Source organism: Ranitomeya imitator, chromosome 3, assembly GCF_032444005.1.
Source record: "Ranitomeya imitator isolate aRanImi1 chromosome 3, aRanImi1.pri, whole genome shotgun sequence".
Lineage (NCBI taxonomy): Eukaryota > Metazoa > Chordata > Amphibia > Anura > Dendrobatidae > Ranitomeya > Ranitomeya imitator.
Window position 1 is genome coordinate 525,253,894 of NC_091284.1, and position 22,684 is coordinate 525,276,577.

At 40.2% G+C, this 22,684-nt stretch overlaps 1 protein-coding gene and 1 long non-coding RNA gene across 6 annotated transcripts in view; both read right to left on the reverse strand.

Moving 5' to 3' along the window:
* Positions 1-8,035, reverse strand: part of HHLA2 (HHLA2 member of B7 family) — a 236,207-nt gene extending 228,172 nt beyond the window's left edge. For 2 of the 5 annotated variants that reach the window (XM_069757762.1, XM_069757765.1), the window contains exons 1-3: positions 7,934-8,012; positions 7,667-7,793; positions 1,314-1,446 (exon numbers count right to left, since the gene is read on the reverse strand). The gene's annotated coding sequence lies outside the window, so the exon portion shown is untranslated. Of the gene's footprint in view, positions 1-1,313; positions 1,447-7,666; positions 7,794-7,933 lie in introns of all 5 variants that reach the window. The other 3 variants (XM_069757763.1, XM_069757764.1, XM_069757767.1) reach the window with 3 other exon arrangements.
* Positions 8,036-20,718: 12,683 nt separating this feature from the next.
* LOC138672194 (uncharacterized) lies at positions 20,719-21,967 on the reverse strand. Its single transcript, XR_011319632.1, has 3 exons — positions 21,897-21,967; positions 21,745-21,809; positions 20,719-21,249 (listed from the first exon to the last, which is right to left on the reverse strand). It is a non-coding gene; the product is annotated as an uncharacterized lncRNA (long non-coding RNA).
* Positions 21,968-22,684: the final 717 nt, after the last annotated feature.

The following is a 22,684-nucleotide window of genomic DNA, read 5'->3' on the forward strand; positions in this document are numbered from 1 at the left end:
AAGGCAGCTTTATTCTTCATGTCAGTACAATTACAGCGATACCACACTTATATTTTTTTTACGTTTTGTCGCTTTTTCACAATAAAAGCTATTTTATTCTGAAAGCTATAACTTTTTTATTTTTCTGCTGTTGGAGCTGTATGGTGCCTTTTTTTCAGGAAAAGATTACATTTTTAGCGGTACTATTTGTATTTTGATATGACTTTTTGATCGCATTTTATTCTACTTTTTGTTTGGCGGCATGATGAAAAGCAAAGGTTTTACTCCATTTTTTTACGGTGTCCACTGAAGAGTAAACAAGTGTGACCGTTTTATAGGATGGCTCGTTACGGAAGCGGCGATACCAAATATGTGTACTTTTTGTTTGTACATATATATACCGGTATATATACAGTACAGACCAAACGTTTGGACACACCTTCTCATTTAAAGATTTTTCTGTATTTTCATGACTATGAAAATCGTACATTCACACTGAAGGCATCAAAACTATGAATTAACACATGTGGAATTATATACTTAACAGAAAAGTGTGAAACAACTGAAAATATGTCTTATATTCTAGGTTCTTCAAAGTAGCCACCTTTTGCTTTGCTTTTCACTTTCAACGAATCTTTCTATCTATCTTTCAACGAATCTTTCTATCTGCTCCAGGGAACAGCGATGGGAGCACCTTGTGCACCATCCTATGCCAACCTGTTCCTGGGGCTGTGGGAGAGAGATCTGTTCTTGTCGGATCGAGATCCTTTAATGGAGCAGGTCATATTTTGGATCCGCTACATCAATGACATATTCCTGATCTTAAGACTTTTTTTGTTGACATTAATAAGAATAATTTGAATATTCATCTTCCTTACAAATTTAATTTTGATCAAATTGATTTTTTAGATGTTTTGGTGAAAAGGGACAAAAATGAATTACTGATTTTTGATGTCTTCCGTAAGGAAACTGCAGTCAACTCCTTGCTTCATGCATCCTCCTCACATTCCTCACATGTGATGAAAGCCATACCTACTGGTCAGTTCCTTTGTATAAAACGAATATGTACAACACACGCTGATTTTGAAGCATGGGCAGAGGAGATTAAACAAAGATTCTTTGATCGAGGACATAGTCAAAGAAGAATTAAAAAAAGCCTATAGCAGGTCCAGAAATGCGAATCGTCACTCTCCACTATATTCTACTAAAAACTCTACACCAACAAATCAGGTAAGATTGGTCACACAGTATCATTCACATTGGCATAGAATGCAGAGTAGGAGAGAATCACTGGCCTTTACTATTAGCGGATCCAATATTAAAACAATATTTACCTATGTGTCCATCCATTGTGGCAAGACGTTGTCAAAATCTGCATGACCATCTGGTTAGGAGTTATTACCGGCCTTCCACCTCTGAATTATTTTCTACTGGACCTGCGCCCCAGGTTCCATGGGGTTGAAGACCCTGTGGAAAATGTGTGGCATGCCTCAATGTCAAAACTACCAAAGACTTTCTTTCTTCTGATGGTAGAAGCTTTATAATTACACAAGCCATTACGTGTTCAACTACCACTGTTGTCTATCATGCGACATGTCCTTGCGGCTTGATTTATTTTGGCCTCACAACACAAGCACTTAAGATCCGAATATGTGAACATGTGAGAAATATTCTGGCTGCAAGCAAAGAAGACAACATTGATGCACTAAACACAATACCTAGGCATTTTAAGACGTATCATTCTTGTGATCCTTCAGTTTTATGTATCAGGGGATAGATCGAATTCTAGCAGACTTGTGTGGGGGCAATCTTGGTCACCTTTTAGCATAAAAAGAATATCGTTGGATCTGGCAACTAAACACATTAAAACCATTAGGTCTGAATGAAACTCTTAGTTTTGCTCCCTTTTTGTGATCTCTCCTCCTCTTGTATTTTTCTGTATTTTTCTTTTTTTAAGTGGCTTTTTTTGTAATTTATGTGTTTATTAATTTCATTGTTTTTATTCCGTAGTGCACATCCTCCTTGTATTATTCTTTATTAATGGAATAAAGACAAGTGGATCAATTCAGTGGTGAATCATCGGCATGTCAGAGCTTTGTGGACATATGACATCTGTGTATTCAATGTATTTTTTCATTATCTGTATATTAACACTATATTGTGGGATCTTTTCTCATATTTTTGCACTTTGCACTTTATATGTCTCCTCTTTATATCCCTACTCACACTATAATGTGGGGATTACATATATTTATTTATTAGTTGTAATATTTGCACTTATATTATTATAGTATTAATCCTATGCATTTATTGTGCATAGCACTTTGCACTTTACACACAATAATTTTATATCTCCATTTTATTGTGGGAAGTGTAAACATTATTAAGTACATTTAATATATTTTTTGCTGCCTCACTCTCTATAGGGCTTGTTTTCCTGTAATTATAGTCATCATCGTTTCTTTTCTTTTTTTTTCATTTTATTGATTTTGTAAAGCAATACAATATCATCAAGTTATACATAATCTTGAAAGAACAATCTTTTATATCAACTAAGCATTCATCAACATCCCCCCGGCTCCCACTACCCTCCCAGCCTCCCCCAACCTAACATTTTCCCCCCTGAATATCTCTGCGTTCAATTATTAGTCAAAAAGTTTTAAGGTATAGGAGTGCATCCGCTGATTCTCTGTAGAAGATACCACTGAGTATTTTCGAATTGTGACCTAAATTTGTCTCTAATGTCTTGAGTCAATTAGGGGAGAAACAGTGACCAAGTACTCAAGAATTTCTCAGTTAATTTTCCCTTACTCGTTAGGGTGTCTAACCCATCCATCTGAAAAATAAACATTACTTTGGAATGTATAAGGGATTTAGGTGGGAGCAATGGATTCAACCAATGTTGCAAATACATTTTCTTGTAGCTAAGGCCCAAATAATCAACATGGCCTTTACATGTTTTGGGAATTTAAGATGAATGTCAACTAAGATATTAAATATTGCCATTGTGGCGCTAATGGAAAAAATATCCCACAGAAATTCTGTAACTCAACATGAATAGATTTCCATAATCCTTGAATTTTGATACAACCCCACATATGATAATAAATATCATTGTTTCCCTCACCACACTTAGAACAAACAAATGCACCCGTGGGAGACATTTTAAACTTAATGTGTGGAGTAATATAAGCTCTGTGAAGGAGTAAAAGAGACATGTCTGTGTAGCTACTAGAGGAGAGGATTTTTTGTTGCCCTGCAGTAGCTTCTAATATGTCCTGAACCGTAATGTCTGGTATGTCATTAACCCACCTTGCAGGGCCTGTGTTCTTACCTTCCCATGACCACTGCTTGCGTAATATTACATAAATACTGCTTGTTGAAGCTATTTGCATTCTGGCGGTCATAAGGAATCCTTCTAGAATATTCCTCCCCCCCCACCTCTCCTCATCGCTATTTTTTTTTAAAGTTAAACTTCTTGCCTGAAGAAAAAGGGGTTATTTGCAAATGTTGTAAAACGCTGTGCCGCCGTGTCAAATGAGATCAAGGAAAGCCTATCATCTAACAAATCAACTGCTAAAGTGTATCCCTGCCGAGCAAGCAGAGTATAGGATAGAGGTGGATTACCTCCTACAAAATCAGGGTTACCCAGAATTGGTAGAATGGGAGAGGAGTCATGTCTCAGATGGCAAAGCCTCCTGCATTTCCTCCAATCCTGTATAGTCTGCCACAAGGTGGGATGGTTTTTTATGTCTTTCAGAAGGTCATTATTGGTCGAATGTATTAATGCTGGTAGTGAGATATGGGGGTTTAATTGTTGATCTAAAAATAAATTAGCAAAATGAGAGCTACCTCTAATCCAATCTATGGTATATCTGAAATTTGCAGCTAAATTGTACTTCCCAATATCTGGGAAATTCATTTTATGCCACCTTCCTCTTTTGAGGCTTGTAATTTTATTAAACCTATTTGTGTTCTTTTTTCTCCCCCAAATAAAATTCCTAAAAGCTACATTTAAGGTTTTAACATCTGCTTGCGACAATAATAAAGGTAGTGTTTGGAATACATACATTAATTTTGGAAATATCACCATCTTAAAAAGATGGCAACGTCCCGAAAAAGACAAAGTAAAATGCTTCCAAGAATTTAAAAGGCTAAGTGTTGATGTGATTAAGAGTCTTATATTGATACTGTATAACAGAGACAAATCCGCCGGAAGGTGGATACCCAAATATTTAATGGAAGATGTGCTCCATTGGATCATCTTTTTATACACAGTGCAGACCAAAAGTTTGGACACACCTTCTCATTTAAAGATTTTTCTGTATTTTCATGATTATGAAAATTGTACATTCACACTGAAGGCATCAAAACTATGAATTAACACATGTGGAATTATATACTTAACAAAAAAAGTGTGAAACAACTGAAATTATGTCTTATATTCTAGGTTCTTCAAAGTATCCACCTTTTGCATTGATGACTGCTTTGCACACTCTTGGCATTCTCTTGAAGAGCTTCAAGAGGTAGTCACTGGGAATCGTCTTCCAACAATCTTGAAGGAGTTCCCAGAGATGCTTAGCACTTGTTGGCCCTTTTGCCTTCACTCTGTGGTCCAGCTCACCCCAAACCATCTCGATTGGGTTCAGGTCTGGTGACTGTGGAGGCCAGGTCATCTGACGTAGCACCCATCACTCTCCTTCTTGGTCAAATAGCCCTTACACAGCCTGGAGGTGTGTTTGGGGTCTTTGTCCTGTTGAAAAATAAATGATGGTCTAACTAAACGCAAACCTGATGGAATAGCATGAAGCTGCAAGATGCTGTTTGTAGCCATGCTGGTTTAGTATGCCTTCAATTTTTAATAAATCCCCAACAGTGTCACCAGCAAAGCACCATCACACCTCCTCCTCCATGCTTCACGGTGGGAGCCAGGTATGTAGAGTCCATCCGTTCACCTTTTCTGCATCGCACAAAGACACCACGGTGGTTGGAACCAAAGATCTAGTGGTTTCCTAGCAGCTATTTTACCATGAAGGCCTGCTGCACAAAGTCTCCTCTTAACAGTTGTTGCAGAGACGTTTCTGCTGCTAGAACTCTGTGTGGCATTGACCTGGTCTCTAATCTGAGCTGCTGTTAACTTGCGATTTCTGAGGCTGGTGACTTGGATAAACTTATCCTCAGAAGCAGAGGTGACTCTTGGTCTTCCTTTCCTGGGGCGGACCTCATGTGAGCCAGTTTTTTTGTAGCGCTTGATGGCTTTTGCCACTGCACTTGGGGACACTTACAAAGTTTTCCCAATTTTTCGGACTGACTGACCTTCATTTTTTAAAGTAATGATGGCCACTCATTTTTCTTTACTTAGCTTGCCATAATACAAATTCTAACAGTCTATTCAGTAGGACTATCAGCTGTGTATCCACCAGACTTCTGCACAACACAACTGATGGTCCCAACACCATTTATAAGGCAAGAAATCCCACTTATTAAACCTGACAGGGCACACCTGTGAAGTGAAAAACATTCCCAGTGACTACCTCTTGAAGATCATCAAGAGAATGCCAAGAGTGTGCAAAGCAGTCATCAAAGCAAAAGGTGGCTACTTTGAAGAACCTAGAATATAAGAGATAAGTATATAATTCCACATGTGTTAATTCATAGTTTTGATGCCTTTAGTGTGAATGTACAATTTTCATAGTCATGAAAATGCAGGAAAATCTTTAAATGAGAAGGTGTGTTCAAACTTTTGGTCTGTACTGTATTTATTTTTATTTATTTTTCATATACAAGTTCTCTGATGTTTGGCCCAATGTACTTACTATTTAGATCTTTTTGATCTGCGTTTCTACGATATAGGGCCATGATCCACTTACTTCGGGATCCTATGTGATTTCTGCTTCACTGCTACAAAGTACGTAATATAATTACCCTGTTGTCCAGTGCGCATGTCGGCTTGCGGCCAGTTGCTGGGCATTGCTGATGGTGTCTCCTCTGGGGCAGGGGTACTGTGTGACTGCAGGCCCGCTCATGTGACCAGGCGGACGATTCTGTATGCCACGTGCTTCCCTCTCCTGGTGACGCCTTCAGCCATGTCAGCTTCTGGAGGCGCCGGCAGTACATGCGCCAATGAAAGGCAACGTGACATTTTGGTGTATTAAGCCATGATCCATCATTGGTCCATGATCACTATTTAATCCTCTCTGATTACTGCAATGCCACTCCCCTAGAAGAAGGCACGGAAGCCAAAATGCACGTTGGAGTGGTGGCACCACAGCTCTTAGGTAATACAGCTTTGCACATTTTTTTACAAAAGTTTTTTTACTTGGCTTTATTTATGTGAGAGTTTCCCCCTTGATACTGTGGTTTTTCCACAATCGGGTATAGTTTCTTACACGTTTCTAATACATGTGCATCTTCAATTGTATCTACTGCCATTTGTTCTTTCCTGTTTGCTGTGGTGTTTCCTTGTTCTGACCGGACACTGTTTTCATTTTGCAACCCTGTGTTTATGCACTATTTTTTTTAGATTGTTTTAAATATCTCTAATAAATTTCATGTTTTACATTTATGGTTTCCTTTGCATTCCTTTTGTATGTTCTATTTAGGGAGACCATGAAGATCAAATGTGACAACCTATTGATTGCTGGAGGTTTCATATTTGAAAAAAAAAAAATCTAATACTCTGGGGAATTAACTCTAGGAAGGAAACTTTCACCAGCTTTATGTCATAAACGTAATTTATGAGACAGCTCCTTAAAGTATTGTTGTATTTATTAAGTAATGTATTTTAATCAGCTGGTTGTCACAAAGTACGTGACATGTGTCCATAGTGCACAGCTGATTATCTGGATAACGCTACGGGAACACCTATCTTACTCCTTACAAATTGTTTTACTCTTATCAATTTGAACTTTGTGCTGAGAAAATATTGTAAGCAAATATCATAACTAAAGATTTACCGCATTCCCCTCTAAACTTTAAAAGTGCATACAAAAATAAGGAGAGATTTAACAACACTGTACTTTAGTCAGAAATAAATCTGTTTCCTCAATCACTGAGGTTAAGGTGTATCACACCTTGAATCGGTGATATGCATTTAATATATCATGAGACTAATGTTTCTGAGATATTCCAGGGGTGCGAGTTATCAAAAATGGTTCCATGAATTAGCACAGCTATTCCTGGACTTATGTAAAAAAGCCTTAAAAGGGTTATTCCCAATATCATAACGTGGTCTAAGTTTTCTGTATATAATGGGCCCGATTTATCAATGCTTTCCCTGCCGAATTCTGGCATAAAAGCTTTGAAAATATTTGTATTTTTTGTGGAAAACTCCTTTAATGTTAAGTAAGTCACATGCAGCCTGTTCTATTGTGGGAATCACTATCCCCCATTTTCTTTGGGGTGCCAAGACTTGCATTTTGCAGGAATAGGGTTGGTAAAATTTTCTTAAAACTGCTTCTTTGAAGGAGCCACCGTGTCAGAAAGAGCACGTGCCAACATTGGCATGTGTGCGGAGGATTTACCATAATGTTGCATGTGTAAATGCCCATTACATTGGAAAATAAATGTCTGTTTCTTTGACTCGTCACTACACAGACTGCACGGTCACCATTAAGTGACTGCTATGTATAGCGTTAAAATAGCTTCACTTTACAAGATCAGCCCAATGTGCCTCGAGCATACTCACTGTAATGATGTCTGTATCACTTTTCTCATCATACAATAAAGGTGAAATGGAGACATAAGCGATTATAATAAAGATCAATACACTTTCAATTCTGCATTTTCCTGCCACTTCTGTGTTCCTTGGTCTCCTGCAGTAACAGATAAGACTTCTGGTATTACCGCAGCACTCTACCTGATCTATATATCTACACTTATACATATTCACTATAGGTAAAAAGATATATTCACCTGTGAAAAGATTATATATTTTCAAGAGAGATCGTCTTACCTTGTTCCTTGGTAACTCCAAATTCATCTGTCTTGATCTTATGACACCACAAACAGGTTATGAACTATGACCACATAGTAACTAATCATTATTCTAAGTGTGTACTGGGAGGAGCAAAAGTGTATTACAATAAGGATTACCTGTTTTACAGTACCATATGCCAAGTCCTGTAATGTTAACCCCTTAGTGACTGGGCAAAATTTTTTAAATTTTGACCAGTGTCCCTTTATGTGGTAATAACTCTGGAACGCTTCAACAGATCCCAGTGAGTTTGAGAATGGTTTTTTAGACATGTTGTACTTTATGCTAATGGTAAATTTATGTCTATATGTTTTGTGTTTATTTCTAAAAAATGTCAGAAATTTGACAAAAATATCAAAAATTAGCAATTTTCAAACTTCAAATGATTATCCCTTTAATCCAGTTAGTCATACCACAGCAAAAACATTAATAAATAAGATTTCCCACATGTCTGCATTACATTAACACCATTTGTAAAATGTTATTTTATTTTAGAAGGTTTAAGGCTACGTTCACACTAGCGTTTCCCGTTTTGCGTCGTGTTTGCGTCGGGCGACGCAGCGGCGACGCATGCGTCATGCACCCCTATATTTAACATGGGGGACGCATGCGTCTTTTTTGCCGCAAGCGTCGGACCAAGAAAACGCAACAAGTTGCATTTTTCTTGCGTCCAAATTTCGGCACAAAACGACGCGTTTTTGCGTGCGTTGTGCGTTGCGTCGCCGACGCAGCGGCGCACAACGCTAGTGTGAACGTAGCCTAAATTGTAGCAGTATTTTTTAATTTTTTCAAGCAAATTTGCAAAACTCATTTTTTTAGGGACCTACCCAGGTTTGAAGTGACTTTTGGGGTCTTAGATATTGGAAACCCCCCAAAAGTGATACCATTTTAAAAACAGCACCCCCCGACATAATGAAAACTGCTGTCAGGTAGTTTATTAACCCTTCAGGCGAAGATAAGGAATGAATGCAAAGTGGCATGACAGGAATAAAAAAAATATTTTTACCACCTAAATGCCGGTAACTTCTGAACAGGCAACTGTAGCCAGCAGACTCTAAGGCCGCTATTTGGCCATGAACTGCCATGGCAAACATCAGGACCACAAAATCATGATCTCAGGGTGCCGATGGGGATAAAGAGGGAGCTGTAGGAGATGTAGTCACTATTGACAGCAGAATCTAAGGGGTTAAACAGATATGGACAGTGACAACTCTGATTTTGGCTAATGCAGCAAGTTGTCAGCTATAGTGTATATGCCCCCTGGAACTTTTCAACCTTTTCCCACATATCATGCTTCAAACAAAGATACCAAATGTAAATTTTTGGTGAAGAATCAACAAGTGGAACACAATAATGAAGTTGAACCAAATTTATTGGTTATTTAAAATTTTTGGGGAAATTCAAAAACTGAAAAGTTAAAGCCGGGGTGACACTTGTGAGAAATTCGCACCTCAATATGCGGCACTGCCACTGGCACTCGGACCGGAACATTCAGATGCATTGAAATACATTTAGCCGCACACTCCGGTCCCGTGTGCTGCCGGCAGTATCGGGTATTAATATGCGAGACTCATGCGAGTTTCTTGCATGTGTGATCCCAGCCTAACTCTTTATGTACCATTTTATTATGTTTATTACTAAACATCGCGCATGGTATTATCTATCTAGTATCAACAGTATCTATCGATATATCTATCTATTATCTATCTATCGATATATCTATCTACAGATAGATATATCGATAGATAGATAATAGATAGATCGATAGATATCCTAAGGGTATGTTTCAGGAATGGCTTAGTATTTGTTCAGGATTTAACACAGGTAAAATCTACATCTGAGGTCACTGGCAGGTCACCTGCGTTTTTGATGCTTTTTATCGCATGCGTTTTTAATGCGGTTTTTCATTGCATGCGTTTTTTTGTCACTTTAAATAAAGTTGGCTTCTGGGAAGGAAAAAAAAGTGATTTCCCGTTTGCAGATACATTGGGATATGTTCCCACGGTCAGTAAACGCTGCGGGTTGGACACTGCGTAGATTCGCGTTTTCTATGCGTTTTTTTCATGTGGATTTGTGTGTATTTTTGAGAGCTAAATAAATAAATAAATAAAGCTACCATAATTGAAAGTTGGCTTCTGGGAAGGAAAAAAAAGTGATTTCCCGTTTGCAGATACATTGGGATATGTTCCCACGGTCAGTAAACGCTGCGGGTTGGACACTGCGTAGATTCGCGTTTTCTATGCGTTTTTTTCATGTGGATTTGTGTGTATTTTTGAGAGCTAAATAAAGATATACAAAAAAAAAATAGAATTGTGATGTAATTTCCTTGTCCAACCTCTTCTTTTACATACTCCATTGAAGAATAATGTTTACACACACAGATACATCTATAGATAGATAATTGATAGAGGATAGATAGATCCAGCTATAGGTAGACAGATCTATAGATAGATAGATCTAGCTATAGATAGATCTATAGATAGATAGATCTATCTATAGCTATATCTATCGTATCTATCGATAGTAATCTTAGTAATAGTAATCTTTATTTTTATATAGCGCTATCATATTCCGCAGTGCTTTACAGTTTGCACACCTTATCATCGCTGTCCCACAATCTAAATATCAGATCTATCTATCTATCGTATCTATCTATCTATAGATCTATCTATCGATCTATTAATCTATGGATCTATCTATCTATATAACTATCGGTATATCTATCTATCTATCTATTGTCTATCTATCGATAGCTAGATAGATATATCGATAGATAACTAGATAGATATATTGATAGATAATAGATAGATATATCGATAGATATATTGATAGATACGATAGATAGATTTATAGATAGATCTATAAATAGATATATCTATAGATAATACCAAGTCCGATGTTTAGTAATAAACATAATAAAATGGCACATAAAGAGTTAGGCCGGGATCACACATGTGAGAAACTCGGACGAGTCTTGCATCTTAATACCTGGCACTGCCGCTGGCACTCAGGAGCGGAACGTGCAGCTGCATGTATTTCTATGCAGCCACACACTCTGCTCCCAAGTGCCGGCGGCAGTGCCGGGTATTAAAATGCAAGACTAGTCCGAGTTTCTCGCATGTGTGATCCCGGCCTTAAATAAAGACACACACACGAAATCTGCGTTAGGCCGGGGTCACACTTGCAAGAAACTCGCATGAGACTCGCACCTCAATACCCAGCACTGACGCCGGCACTCGGAACCGGAGTGTGCGGCTGCATGTATTTCTATGCAGCTGAACGCTCCGGTCCGAGTGCCAGCGGCAGTGCCGGGGATGGAGGTGCGAGACTCGTGCAAGTTTCTTGCAAGTGTGAACCCGGCTGTTATGGAACTGCAACACAGAACTAGGATAGAAGGGGGAAAACTGACCCTGCACTGAAACTAGGCTGATACCCTACGATGGAGTGGGTGACCCATTCCTTGCGAATAGACCGACGATCCTAGTTTAATCTCAGCGAAGACCTATAGATAGGGGGAAGGGGGTCCCTGAAAGATCTAAGGACTCGGTATAAAAACAGGTCACCTCCTAATAAACACAGAGACGGCTGCAGAAACCAACTGAAAGCAGAAACTAAAGATAGCAGAACCAGAGATCCCAGAACTGCACAATATCAAACACAGAGCTATCAAATCACCTAGCCAGAACTATTAACACTGTTGTCCAGCAAGGAATGGGAGGCAGGTGCTGGGTAATAAAGGGTGATACAATCACCTGATCTAAGACAACCCAGCACCAGGCGAAAAAGACCAGCAGCCAGAAAACCACAAGATGGCAGATGGTCAAAAAACAAAACAGATTCGAACAGTACCTCCCCTTTTATGAGGATCCTCCGGATCCTCTTGGCCCAGCCTTATTCAGAAATCTCCGGTGAAAAGCCTTAATCAGCCTTGAGGCCGAGACGTCCTCAGCTTTCACCCAGGAATTATCTATGGGACCGAAACCCTTCCAGGACACAAGAAACTGCAACCTCCCTCTGTGCCACCTGGAATCTAAAATGCATGAAATCTCAAACTCGCCGTCCTCATCAACTGGAGGAACAGTCGGCATCGCCTCCTTATCTGGTGTGTCAACTTTCTTCAGTAAAGATTCATGAACAACTGAATTAATTCTCCAGGACGAGGGGATGCCTAATCTCACCGCTGCCGAGTTGACAACCTGAACCACTTTGAAGGGTCCTACAAACTTAGGCCCCAGTTTTTTAGGAGGGATCTTCAAACGCAGATTCCTAGAGGACAACCAGACCATGTCCCCAACTGCAAACAACGCCTCCCTTCTTTTCTTGTCATATTTCTTTGACCTCCTATTTGCCTCTTTCAGATTATGGCGTACAATAGTCCAAACCCTGTCCAAATTTCCAGAAAAACTCTCCTCCTCAAGCACAGCTGCCCCAATCTTTGAAAATGGACCGAAAGATGGATGCCTCCCTGTACAGCAAAATAAAGGAGAACACCCAGCCGAGGAAGACGTATGATTATTAAGAGCAAACTCAGCTAGTGGTAGATATTCTGACCACATCTCCTGATTGTCTGCTACAAAACATCTCAAAAACTGCTCGACGTCCCGGTTCTTCCTTTCAGTCTGTCCATTGGACTCCGGATGATAACCTGAGGAAAATGACAAATGAAACTTTAATCTGTCACAAAAAGTACGCCAAAAGCGAGCCACAAACTGTGGTCCTGTATCGAAGACAATGACCCCATGGAGCCTGACAATCTCTTTCACAAATGCCTTAGCTAGAGTCTTGGCGCAGGGTAATTTATTGAACGGGACCAGATGACCCATCTTACTAAACCGGTCCACAACAACCCAGACTACAGAAAAACCCTCAGAGACCAGCAGATCAGTGATAAACTCCATAGCAAGATGTGACCATGGCGAACTAGGAACCTCCAAATGGCACTTCGATCGATCGACTTTCTAGTTTACGAAATCCCTGGATGACCCGCCAACTGAGACTCATGACATTCAGCAAACAAAGCTCTCAGCAAGGCTCTAGGCACAAATAATTTACCATACAGAGTGTTAGCTGGTGCAGCATTCTGGGCCTCTAGGATGCTACTCTCCAACTCAGAACCCAATGCTGCCACCACCACCCCTCTCTGCAAAATATATTCCTCCTTCTCAGTATTAACTGCTGGAGAGAAACTACGAGACAAAGCATCCGCTTTAACATTCTTTGTCTCAGGGATATATGATACGGAGAAATGAAACCGGGCAAAAAACAGTGCCCACCTAGCTTGACGGGCATTCAAACGTTTAGCAGCATCCAGATATATCAGATTCTTATGATCAGTAAAAACCTGTATCAGATGTCTAGCCCCCTCCAAAAAATGTCGCCAATGCTCAATTGCGAGCTAAATAGCCAGCAGCTCTCTGTTCCCAACATCATAGTTGAGCTCAGTCTCCGAAACTTTTTTAGAAAAGAAAGCACAGGGATGTACCCCATCCTCTCCCTCTTGGGACAGAACTGCCCCCACCCTACTGAAGAGGCATCAACCTCTACCAGAAATGGCTTGGTCTCATCTGTCTGGAACAAAACAGGAGCAGAGCTAAACCTCTCCTTGAGATGCTCAAAAGCCTTAACAACCTTGGAGGACTATTGGACAGTCTTGGAACCCTTCTTGGTGAGATCAGTTATAAGTTTAGCGATCGCAGAAAAATTCTTTATGAATTTTCTGTAATAATTAGCAAAAAGCCCTAAAAATCTCTGAACCGACTTCAAACATTCAGGCCTGGGCCACTCCAGCACTGCCTGAACTGTCACTAGGTTCATCTCAAACCCATCACTGGAGACAAGGTACCCCCAAAAATTCATTTTCTGTACCGAGAACTTGCACTTCTCCAATTTAGCAAACAGTGAGTTTTCGGTCAAAATCTGTAGAACTTTGAGGACTCTCTGCCAATGCGACTCCAGATCGGACGAGTAGATCAAAATATCATCCAAATAAACAATAACACTCCTACAGATCAAGGACCTCAGAACGTCTTTAATGACATTTTGAAAAAACACAGGCGCATTAGTAAGGCCAAAAGGCATCACCAGACACTCAAAATGACCTTCTGGGGTATTAAAGGCTGTCTTCCATTCATCGCCCTCCTTCATCCGCAGAAAATTATATGCCCCACAAAGGTCAATCTTAGAGAACCACTTTGCTCCGGTTAGTTGGTTAAACAAATCCGGAATCAGCGGCAACGGGTAAGGATTGTGCACAGTGATCTTATTAATCTCCCGAAAATTCAGAAACGGCCTAAGGCCCCCATTCTTTTTGACAAAAAAGAATCCTACAGCCACAGGGGACTTAGAGGGTCTTATATGACCTACAGTTAAACTAGTCTGTAGGTATTCCTTTAAGGCCTCCCTCTCGGGAATCGTCAGATTAAATAAACGACAGAAGAACAGAAAGAGGGACAAATTATGCATCGAACATAGTGCGCCGCAAATTTGGCCATGCCTCTGGCCACACCCCAATCCATGCCCATTTACCATTTCTTTCTAAGCTGGCAGGAAGAATTGTCAGAGGAGCTCTGGCAGTGAGGGAAATTCAGCAGGCGCCCAAGACTGCAAGGCATAGACCCAAATCCTGGACTGTCCGCTGTATCCAGATCAATTCATGGGACTCCAGCCCAGCGTTCAGGTCAGTGATATCTGGTGGCTGGATGGGAGGCCGCAAATCTCTTACCTTCGGGTGTCCCTGGTGCGGCTCTTGATTAGCCAGGGATGGAATGACATTCTCTACTTGGGACCTGTGGATTTATTTTTTTTCATTTATTCACAGTCGTAGCCACCAGAACTTTCTCATCTTTATGTAGCTTTACAGTACGACATCTGGCTTTTTGGTGTGTAAGGGTGCGTTTACACGTTGCGTAAATACTGTGTTTCTTGTTTTCTGCAGATGTCTCCACCAAACCACACAATAACAATCTTCTCTAGTTATTGCATTTTTAGTCCCTTTTCCCCTTATTTGATGCATTTTTGGTACTGATGTGAAGTCGCGTTTTTAATGTGTTTTTTTATAGTGCAAAAAAGCGTTGGTTCTCTCTTAAAACGTAACTGTTGTTTTTTTTTTCAGGCTTTTTTTTTAGGTTCTACAGAGAAGAAAATACAGGTCCTTCTCAAAAAATTAGCATATAGTGTTAAATTTCATTATTTACCATAATGTAATGATTACAATTAAACTTTCATATATTATAGATTCATTATCCACCAACTGAAATTTGTCAGGTCTTTTATTGTTTTAATACTGATGATTTTGGCATACAACTCCTGATAACCCAAAAAACCTGTCTCAATAAATTAGCATATCAAGAAAAGGTTCTCTAAACGACCTATTACCCTAATCTTCTGAATCAACTAATTAACTCTAAACACATGCAAAAGATACCTGAGGCTTTTATAAACTCCCTGCCTGGTTCATTACTCAAAACCCCCATCATGGGTAAGACTAGCGACCTGACAGATGTCAAGAAGGCCATCATTGACACTCTCAAGCAAGAGGGTAAGACCCAGAAAGAAATTTCTCAACAAATAGGCTGTTCCCAGAGTGCTGTATCAAGGCACCTCAATGGTAAGTCTGTTGGAAGGAAACAATGTGGCAGAAAACGCTGTACAACGAGAAGAGGAGACCGGACCCTGAGGAAGATTGTGGAGAAGGACCGATTCCAGACCTTGGGGAACCTGAGGAAGCAGTGGACTGAGTCTGGTGTGGAAACATCCAGAGCCACCGTGCACAGGCGTGTGCAGGAAATGGGCTACAGGTGCCGCATTCCCCAGGTAAAGCCACTTTTGAACCATAAACAGCGGCAGAGGCGCCTGACCTGGGCTACAGAGAAGCAGCACTGGACTGTTGCTAAGTGGTCCCAAGTACTTTTTTCTGATGAAAGCAAATTTTGCATGTCATTCGGAAATCAAGGTGCCAGAGTCTGGAGGAAGACTGGGGAGAAGGAAATGCCAAAATGCCTGAAGTCCAGTGTCAAGTACCCACAGTCAGTGATGGTGTGGGGTGCCATGTCAGCTGCTGGTGTTGGTCCACTGTGTTTCATCAAGGGCAGGGTCAATGCAGCTAGCTATCAGGAGATTTTGGAGCACTTCATGCTTCCATCGGCTGAAATGCTTTATGGAGATGAAGATTTCATTTTTCAGCACGACCTGGCACCTGCTCACAGTGCCAAAACCACTGGTAAATGGTTTACTGACCATGGTATTACTGTGCTCAATTGGCCTGCCAACTCTCCTGACCTGAACCCCATAGAGAATCTGTGGGATATTGTGAAGAGAAGGTTGAGAGACGCAAGACCCAACACTCTGGATGAGCTTAAGGCCGCTATTGAAGCATCCTAGGCCTCCATAACATCTCAGCAGTGTCACAGGCTGATTGCCTCCATGCCACGCCGCATTGAAGCAGTCATTTCTGCCAAAGGATTCCCGACCAAGTATTGAGTGCATAACTGAACATTATTATTTGATGGTTTTTTTGTTTGTTATTAAAAAACACTTTTATTTGATTGGATGGGTGAAATATGCTAATTTATTGAGACAGGTTTTTTGGGTTATCAGGAGTTGTATGCCAAAATCATCAGTATTAAAACAATAAAAGACCTGACAAATTTCAGTTGGTGGATAATGAATCTATAGTATATGAAAGTTTAATTGTAATCATTACATTATGGTAAATAATGAAATTTAACACTATATGCTAATTTTTTGAGAAGGACCTGTAAGGCACCAAAATCGCACTGTTCAGTTGCGTCTTTAGACGCATAGGTGGGTTGCTTTCATAAATCGCATCCACTTTGCTTGGACAGTTAGGCTATGTGCACATGTTGCAGATTGTTTTTGCAAAATCTGCAGGTAAACCACACAGCGGATTACCCGCTGTTTTTGTGCGGATTCCACCTGCGGTTTTACACCTGTGGATTCCTATTGAGGAGCAGGTGTAAACCACTGCGGATTCCGCACCAAGAATTCACATGCTGCGGAAAAATCACCGCTGCGTTTCCGCACGTTTTTTTCTGCAGCATGTGCACTGCTGATTTTGTTTTACATACGTTTACATGGTACTGTACAACGCATGGAAAAAAGCTGCATATCTGCAGCAAAATCAGCAACGTGTGCACATAGCCTTAAACACAGCAGTATTTCTGTGCAAAAAAAGCTGCAGAAAATGCATAGCATTTAAGCTACATGTGAACATAGCGTAAAGCAAAGTGCATGTGATTTCATGAGATCTCCTTCCTCATTGCATCTAAAGATGCTGTTCTACAGTGCGATTTTTGGTGGCTGTTAGTCAGCCAAAAAACATGCAAGGATGGCCTGCCATGCACAGGCAATCGTCGCCTGTTTTTTTTCTTTGGTGTCTAACAGCGGCAAAACATGTGGTGCGGTGACTCGAGTATGTCACTCGAGCACATGCGATACTTGGTGCATACCCGAGCAACCGATGCAAACTTGAGTAACAAGCACTTACGCTTAATACTAATGACAACCTATTCAATATGACGACCTAATATTATCAATTCTGTGTAGTACCTTTGGGTAAAAAAATCCTAACTATACCCATGGATAAAATCTTTGAAGGGTGGGTTCCAAAATGGGATCAGTTGTGGGGGGTTCCTGAAAATGTGACATGCTACCCGCAATCTATTTCAGCCAATTTGTGGTCAAAATTCAAATATTGCTCCTTCCATTCCGAGCCCTGCTGTTTGTCTAAGCAGAACTTTTTGACTATGTGTGGGGAATCATCACATTTGTAAGAAAGTCGGTAACAAACTGTGGGATCTTTTAGTTTGGTGTTACGCCTTGCAAAAGTAATTAAAATATTGCTTCAGCCCCAAATTTGAGATTATTTTTTTAAATTCCACTTTGCATTAATTTCTGTGTAGCAACTGAAGGGTTAAAAAAATCCTGACAGCAGTATTAAAGTATTTGAGGGATGTGTTTTTTTAAAATGGTATAACTTTTGGGGAGTTTCCAATATGTAGGCCCCTCAAAGGTCACTTTCCCAGTGGGTCATGGCACCCACAAACCTGAACTGTAAAATCTCCTTCCCTTCGGAGTTTTGCACTGTTCCTCAAAAGTAGTTCCTAATTAAATGTAGGATATTGGCGTACACAGGAGAAATTGTACAACAAACAGAGGTCACTTGTTTCCTATTAGCCCTTATCAAAATTAAAAATGTTGGGCTAAAACAATATTTTAGCTATATAAATTTTATATTTCTTTCTTCACAGTCCAGTGGTATAAATTTCTGTGTAGCACATGGTGTCAACATTCTCTTTGCACTCTCAGATAAATTAATTGAGAGGTGGTTTGTAAAATTATATCACTTATGGGGGGTTTCTGATGTTCGGTCACCTCAGGGGCTCAGCCAATGTGACATGGCACCCTCAATGGATTCCAGTAAAATCTGAACTCCAGTATGGCACTTCTTTCCTTCTTTCAATCACATATGGCATATAGTGTGCTCAAAAGAAATTGCACAACAAATTGATTGGTAAAATTTGTTTAGCTAACTTTGTGAAAATGCAAATTTGGGGCTAAAAGAACATTTTTGTGGAAAAAAAATATTTTTTTCCACAGCTTTACATTATGAAGTTCCTTGAGGGGACTGGTTTCCAAAATAAGGTCACTTGTTGGGGTTTCCACTGTTTAGGCACATCAGGGGTTCTCAAAATGCGACATGGCGTACTCTCTCAATTCCAACTATTTTTGAATTCAAAAAGTCAAAAGGTGCACCTTCTCTTCTGAGTCCTGCCGTGCGCTAAAACAGTAGTTTTCTCCCACATATGTGGTATCGGCGTACTCAGGGAAAATTGCACAACAAATTTTGTGGTTCATTTTCTCCTGTTACCCTTGTGAAAATAAAAAAATTGGGGCAAAATTTTTTTTTGTAAAAAAAAGTTAAATGTTTATTTTTTTATGCAGTTTTGAGGACTTTGAGGGGTGCTGTTTTTAGAATGGTGTCACTTTTGGGTATTTTCAGTCATATAGGCCCCCCAAAGTCACTTCAAATGTGAGGTGGTGCCTAAAAAAATGTTTTTGTAAAAGTGAGAAATCGCAGGTCAACTTTTAACCCTTTAACTTCCTAACAAAAAATTATCCAGATGTAAAGTAGACATATGGCAAACATTATTTATGAATTTTTTGTGTGGTACAACTATCTGATTTAAGGGCATAAAAAGGTAAAATTGTGAAACTTTTTGTCAAATTTCCATTATATTCATAAATACAGTGCCTTGCGAAAGTATTCGGCCCCTGGAACTTTTCAACCTTTTCCCACATATCATGTTTCAAACAAAGATACCAAATGTAAATTTTTGGTGAAGAATCAACAACAAGTGGAGCACAATTGTGATGTTGAACGAAATTTATTGGTTATTTTAAATTTTTGTGGAAATTCAAAAACTGTTGTGTTCCACTTGTTGTTGATTCTTCACCAAAAAGTTACATTTGGTATCTTTATGTTTGAAGCATGATATGTGGGAAAAGGTTGAAAAGTTCCAGGGGGGCGAATACTTTTGCAAGGCACTGTATATGCAAATCGTATGGACAAAAATTTACCACTATCATGAAGTACAATATTAGAATCACTGGGACACAAAATTTTCCAGAGTTATTACCTCATAAAGTAACGATGGTCAGAATTAAAAAATTTGGACTGGTCATTAAGGTCAAAATTAACTCCGTCACTAAAGGTTTTCAGATATGGAGATGTTTTTTGAGGTCCTGCAAGACGTGAACAGTCTATAATTTTAAGGGTAGGCTAAATTTAACATTGAGAGATAGAATATCAAAAATACAATTCAGAAAACCACATTGTATAAATTATATAAATGTATTTGCATTTTGCAGTGAGAAATAAGTATCTGATCCCTCTGGCAAACAAGACTTGTTGGCAAGCACAGCAGTCAGATTTTTTATGTAGTTGATGATGAGGTTTGCACCCATGTCAGGAACTATTTTGGTCCACTCCTCTTTGCAGACCATCTCCAAATCATTAAGATTTTGAGGCTGTCACTTGGCAACTCAGAGCATCAACTTCCTCCACAAGTTTTCTATGGGATTAAGGTCTGGAGACCGGCTAAGCCACTTAATGACCTTAATGTGCTTCTTTACGAGCCCCTCCTTTCTTGTCTTGGCTGTATGTTTTGGGTCATTGTCTTGCTGGAAGACCCAGCCACAACCCATTTATAATGTCCTGGCAGAGGGAAGGAGGTTGTCACTCAGGATTTTACAGTACATGGCTCCATCCATTCTCCCATTGATGTGGTGAAGTAGTCATGTGCGCTTAGCAGAGAAACACCCCAAAAGCATAACCAAAAAGAAAAAAAGTCAGCACTGAACAGCTGCTAAATCACTGGTATAGGGTATACAAAGCTTGCTATGCGTTAAACACGCCAGTTCATTGGATTCGGGTGCTCAACGGGGCAGCACGGTGGCGCATCTGCAAAGAGTTTGTATGTTCTCTCCGTGTTTGCGTGGGTTTCCTCCGGGCACTCCGGTTTCCTCCCACATTCCAAAGACATACTGACAGGGATTCTAGATTGTGACGACAGGGACAGCGATGATAATGTGTGCAAAACTGTAAAGCGCTGCGGAATATGTTAGCGCTATATAAAAATAAAGATTATTATTATTAAAGCCAAAGTCCAATACGATATGCAAAAGAGCAAAAAAAAGAGCACTCACCGTCCAAAAGAATTCTTAGTCTTTATTGTGGCATTAAAATAACAGCAGGGTCCCACAGGGAGAACAGTAGTGTCAAGAGACGACGGCCATTTCGCGCTGCCGCACTTCTATGGGTCTGAGCACCCACAAAACATGTTTCCACCTCCATGCTTGACAGTGGGGACGGTGTTTTCTGGGTCATAGGCAGTATTTCACTTCCTCCAAACACGGCAAGTTGAGGTAATGCCAGAGCTCAATTTGTGCGTTATCTGACCACAGCACCTTCTCCCAATCACTCACAGAATCATACAGGTGTTCATTGGAAAACTTCAGATGGGCATGCACGTGTGCCTTCTTGGTAAAGGGCAAGACGTGCACTCTCGCTATTTGTGGTTCAGACTGAACATGGAGGGATCCTCCAGAATATAGTCCTGGACAACAACAGTCGCACTCAAGAAAGAAGTCTTTAGATTTTTTGGCCAAAAAAACGTGTTTTTTATTGTGAACAAACACCAAAATTAGAGATATCACCGCAGTATTTCAAAGTTTCAGGGTAACGTTTCGACCCACCGGGTCTTTCTCAAACCCCACTGAAACAAGAACAAAATATATAAGATATCACAAAACATAAAAACAAAAAAACATGAATAAAATATACATATTTACAAAAATCAATAATAAAGTCCCTATAAAATAAAAATTGCGAAAAGTCGCCATAATAATGGACACGGCGACAGCAAAGCAGGACCCATCGAGATCATGGAGAGTTACGATGGTAAGAGACATCAGGGTTCTTGTCGGATGTAAACTGTCATGGCAGTCACGAACCTATGGAGTATACGTATAACACAGGCTGCAAGGGCGGAAAGTACCGCGGAGGCAGTGTCGTAGTGGGGCAGAAACTATAGTGGAATCCACTAATATCTTTGTAGACACACTGTTGCCCTGTGCGATAGCAGTATTCCATAAAGGACAAAAACATCAGAATTAATGCAGAAATAGTATCAAGTAAACATAACATCTAGATGTAGATAAAAAGAATAGGCTACCCAGGTGGTGGACGCTAGTAGAGGCTAAGAACTGACCTTTCAAAAGTAGAAAACCGAAAAGGGCACAGATCCCTGGAGAGCTGCAGGAGTCCCGTTAGGGGCTATGGGAAAGAAAGCCAGAGGGGTAAATATGCTAGCCAAAGGTGCGGGTCCAGAGCAAAAGGGGAAAAGAGTAAAGGCAAGGTTACCTATCGTATGGCTGTTGCGGGTGTCTGCGGTGGTGGTGTGTGTGGGACCAGGGAGAGAGGCGCCTTTTGTATTGGGCGGCAGGAAGTGCCGAATAATGGGTGCGCAGGCGCCCCAGCGCTGCGACCAGAACGAGATCTGGAACGCAAGGGACCGGGGAACCATGTTGCGCATGCGAGCGATGGGCGGCGATATATGTGAAAGCCGTCTGCGCAGGTGCACAACGTAGCGGCGAAACTAGGGCGCAGAGTGCGGAAACCACAGCGATGTGGTAGCACTCTAGAGAGATGTGTTGTGAACGCTGGTGTTGCCAAAAAAAAGGAGGAGAAGAGTCCTGTTGGGGCGGCCACTGAAAGGACCAGTGTCAGGGCAGGGGAATATGAACCCTGGTAGGAGCAAGGAAGGGGAGGGGGGAGAAGGTAGAGGTGAGCAGAAATTGTATACTCAAGCTGAAAGAAGCAATGAATAATTCTATAGTGGTGTAAAGAATACTGGGAGAACAGGACTATAGTGGAAAAGAAAAACAAATGCAGTAGTAAGAAAAATTAAAGATGTAACAAAAGAGGAGAGCAGAGAGTAAGAGTAAAAATAGAAAAATAAAATGAAATAAAAATGAGCACGATACTGAAGAATATATTGAAAAGTGGATGAAATGAGTAAAATGAGTGGAATAAAAAGATGAAAAAGTGTGAATATATAAAGAAAATTAAAGAAAAATAAATATAAAAATAATAAAAATAAATACAAAAATAAAAAAATAAAAAGGAAATGAAAAAAGGAAATGAATGAA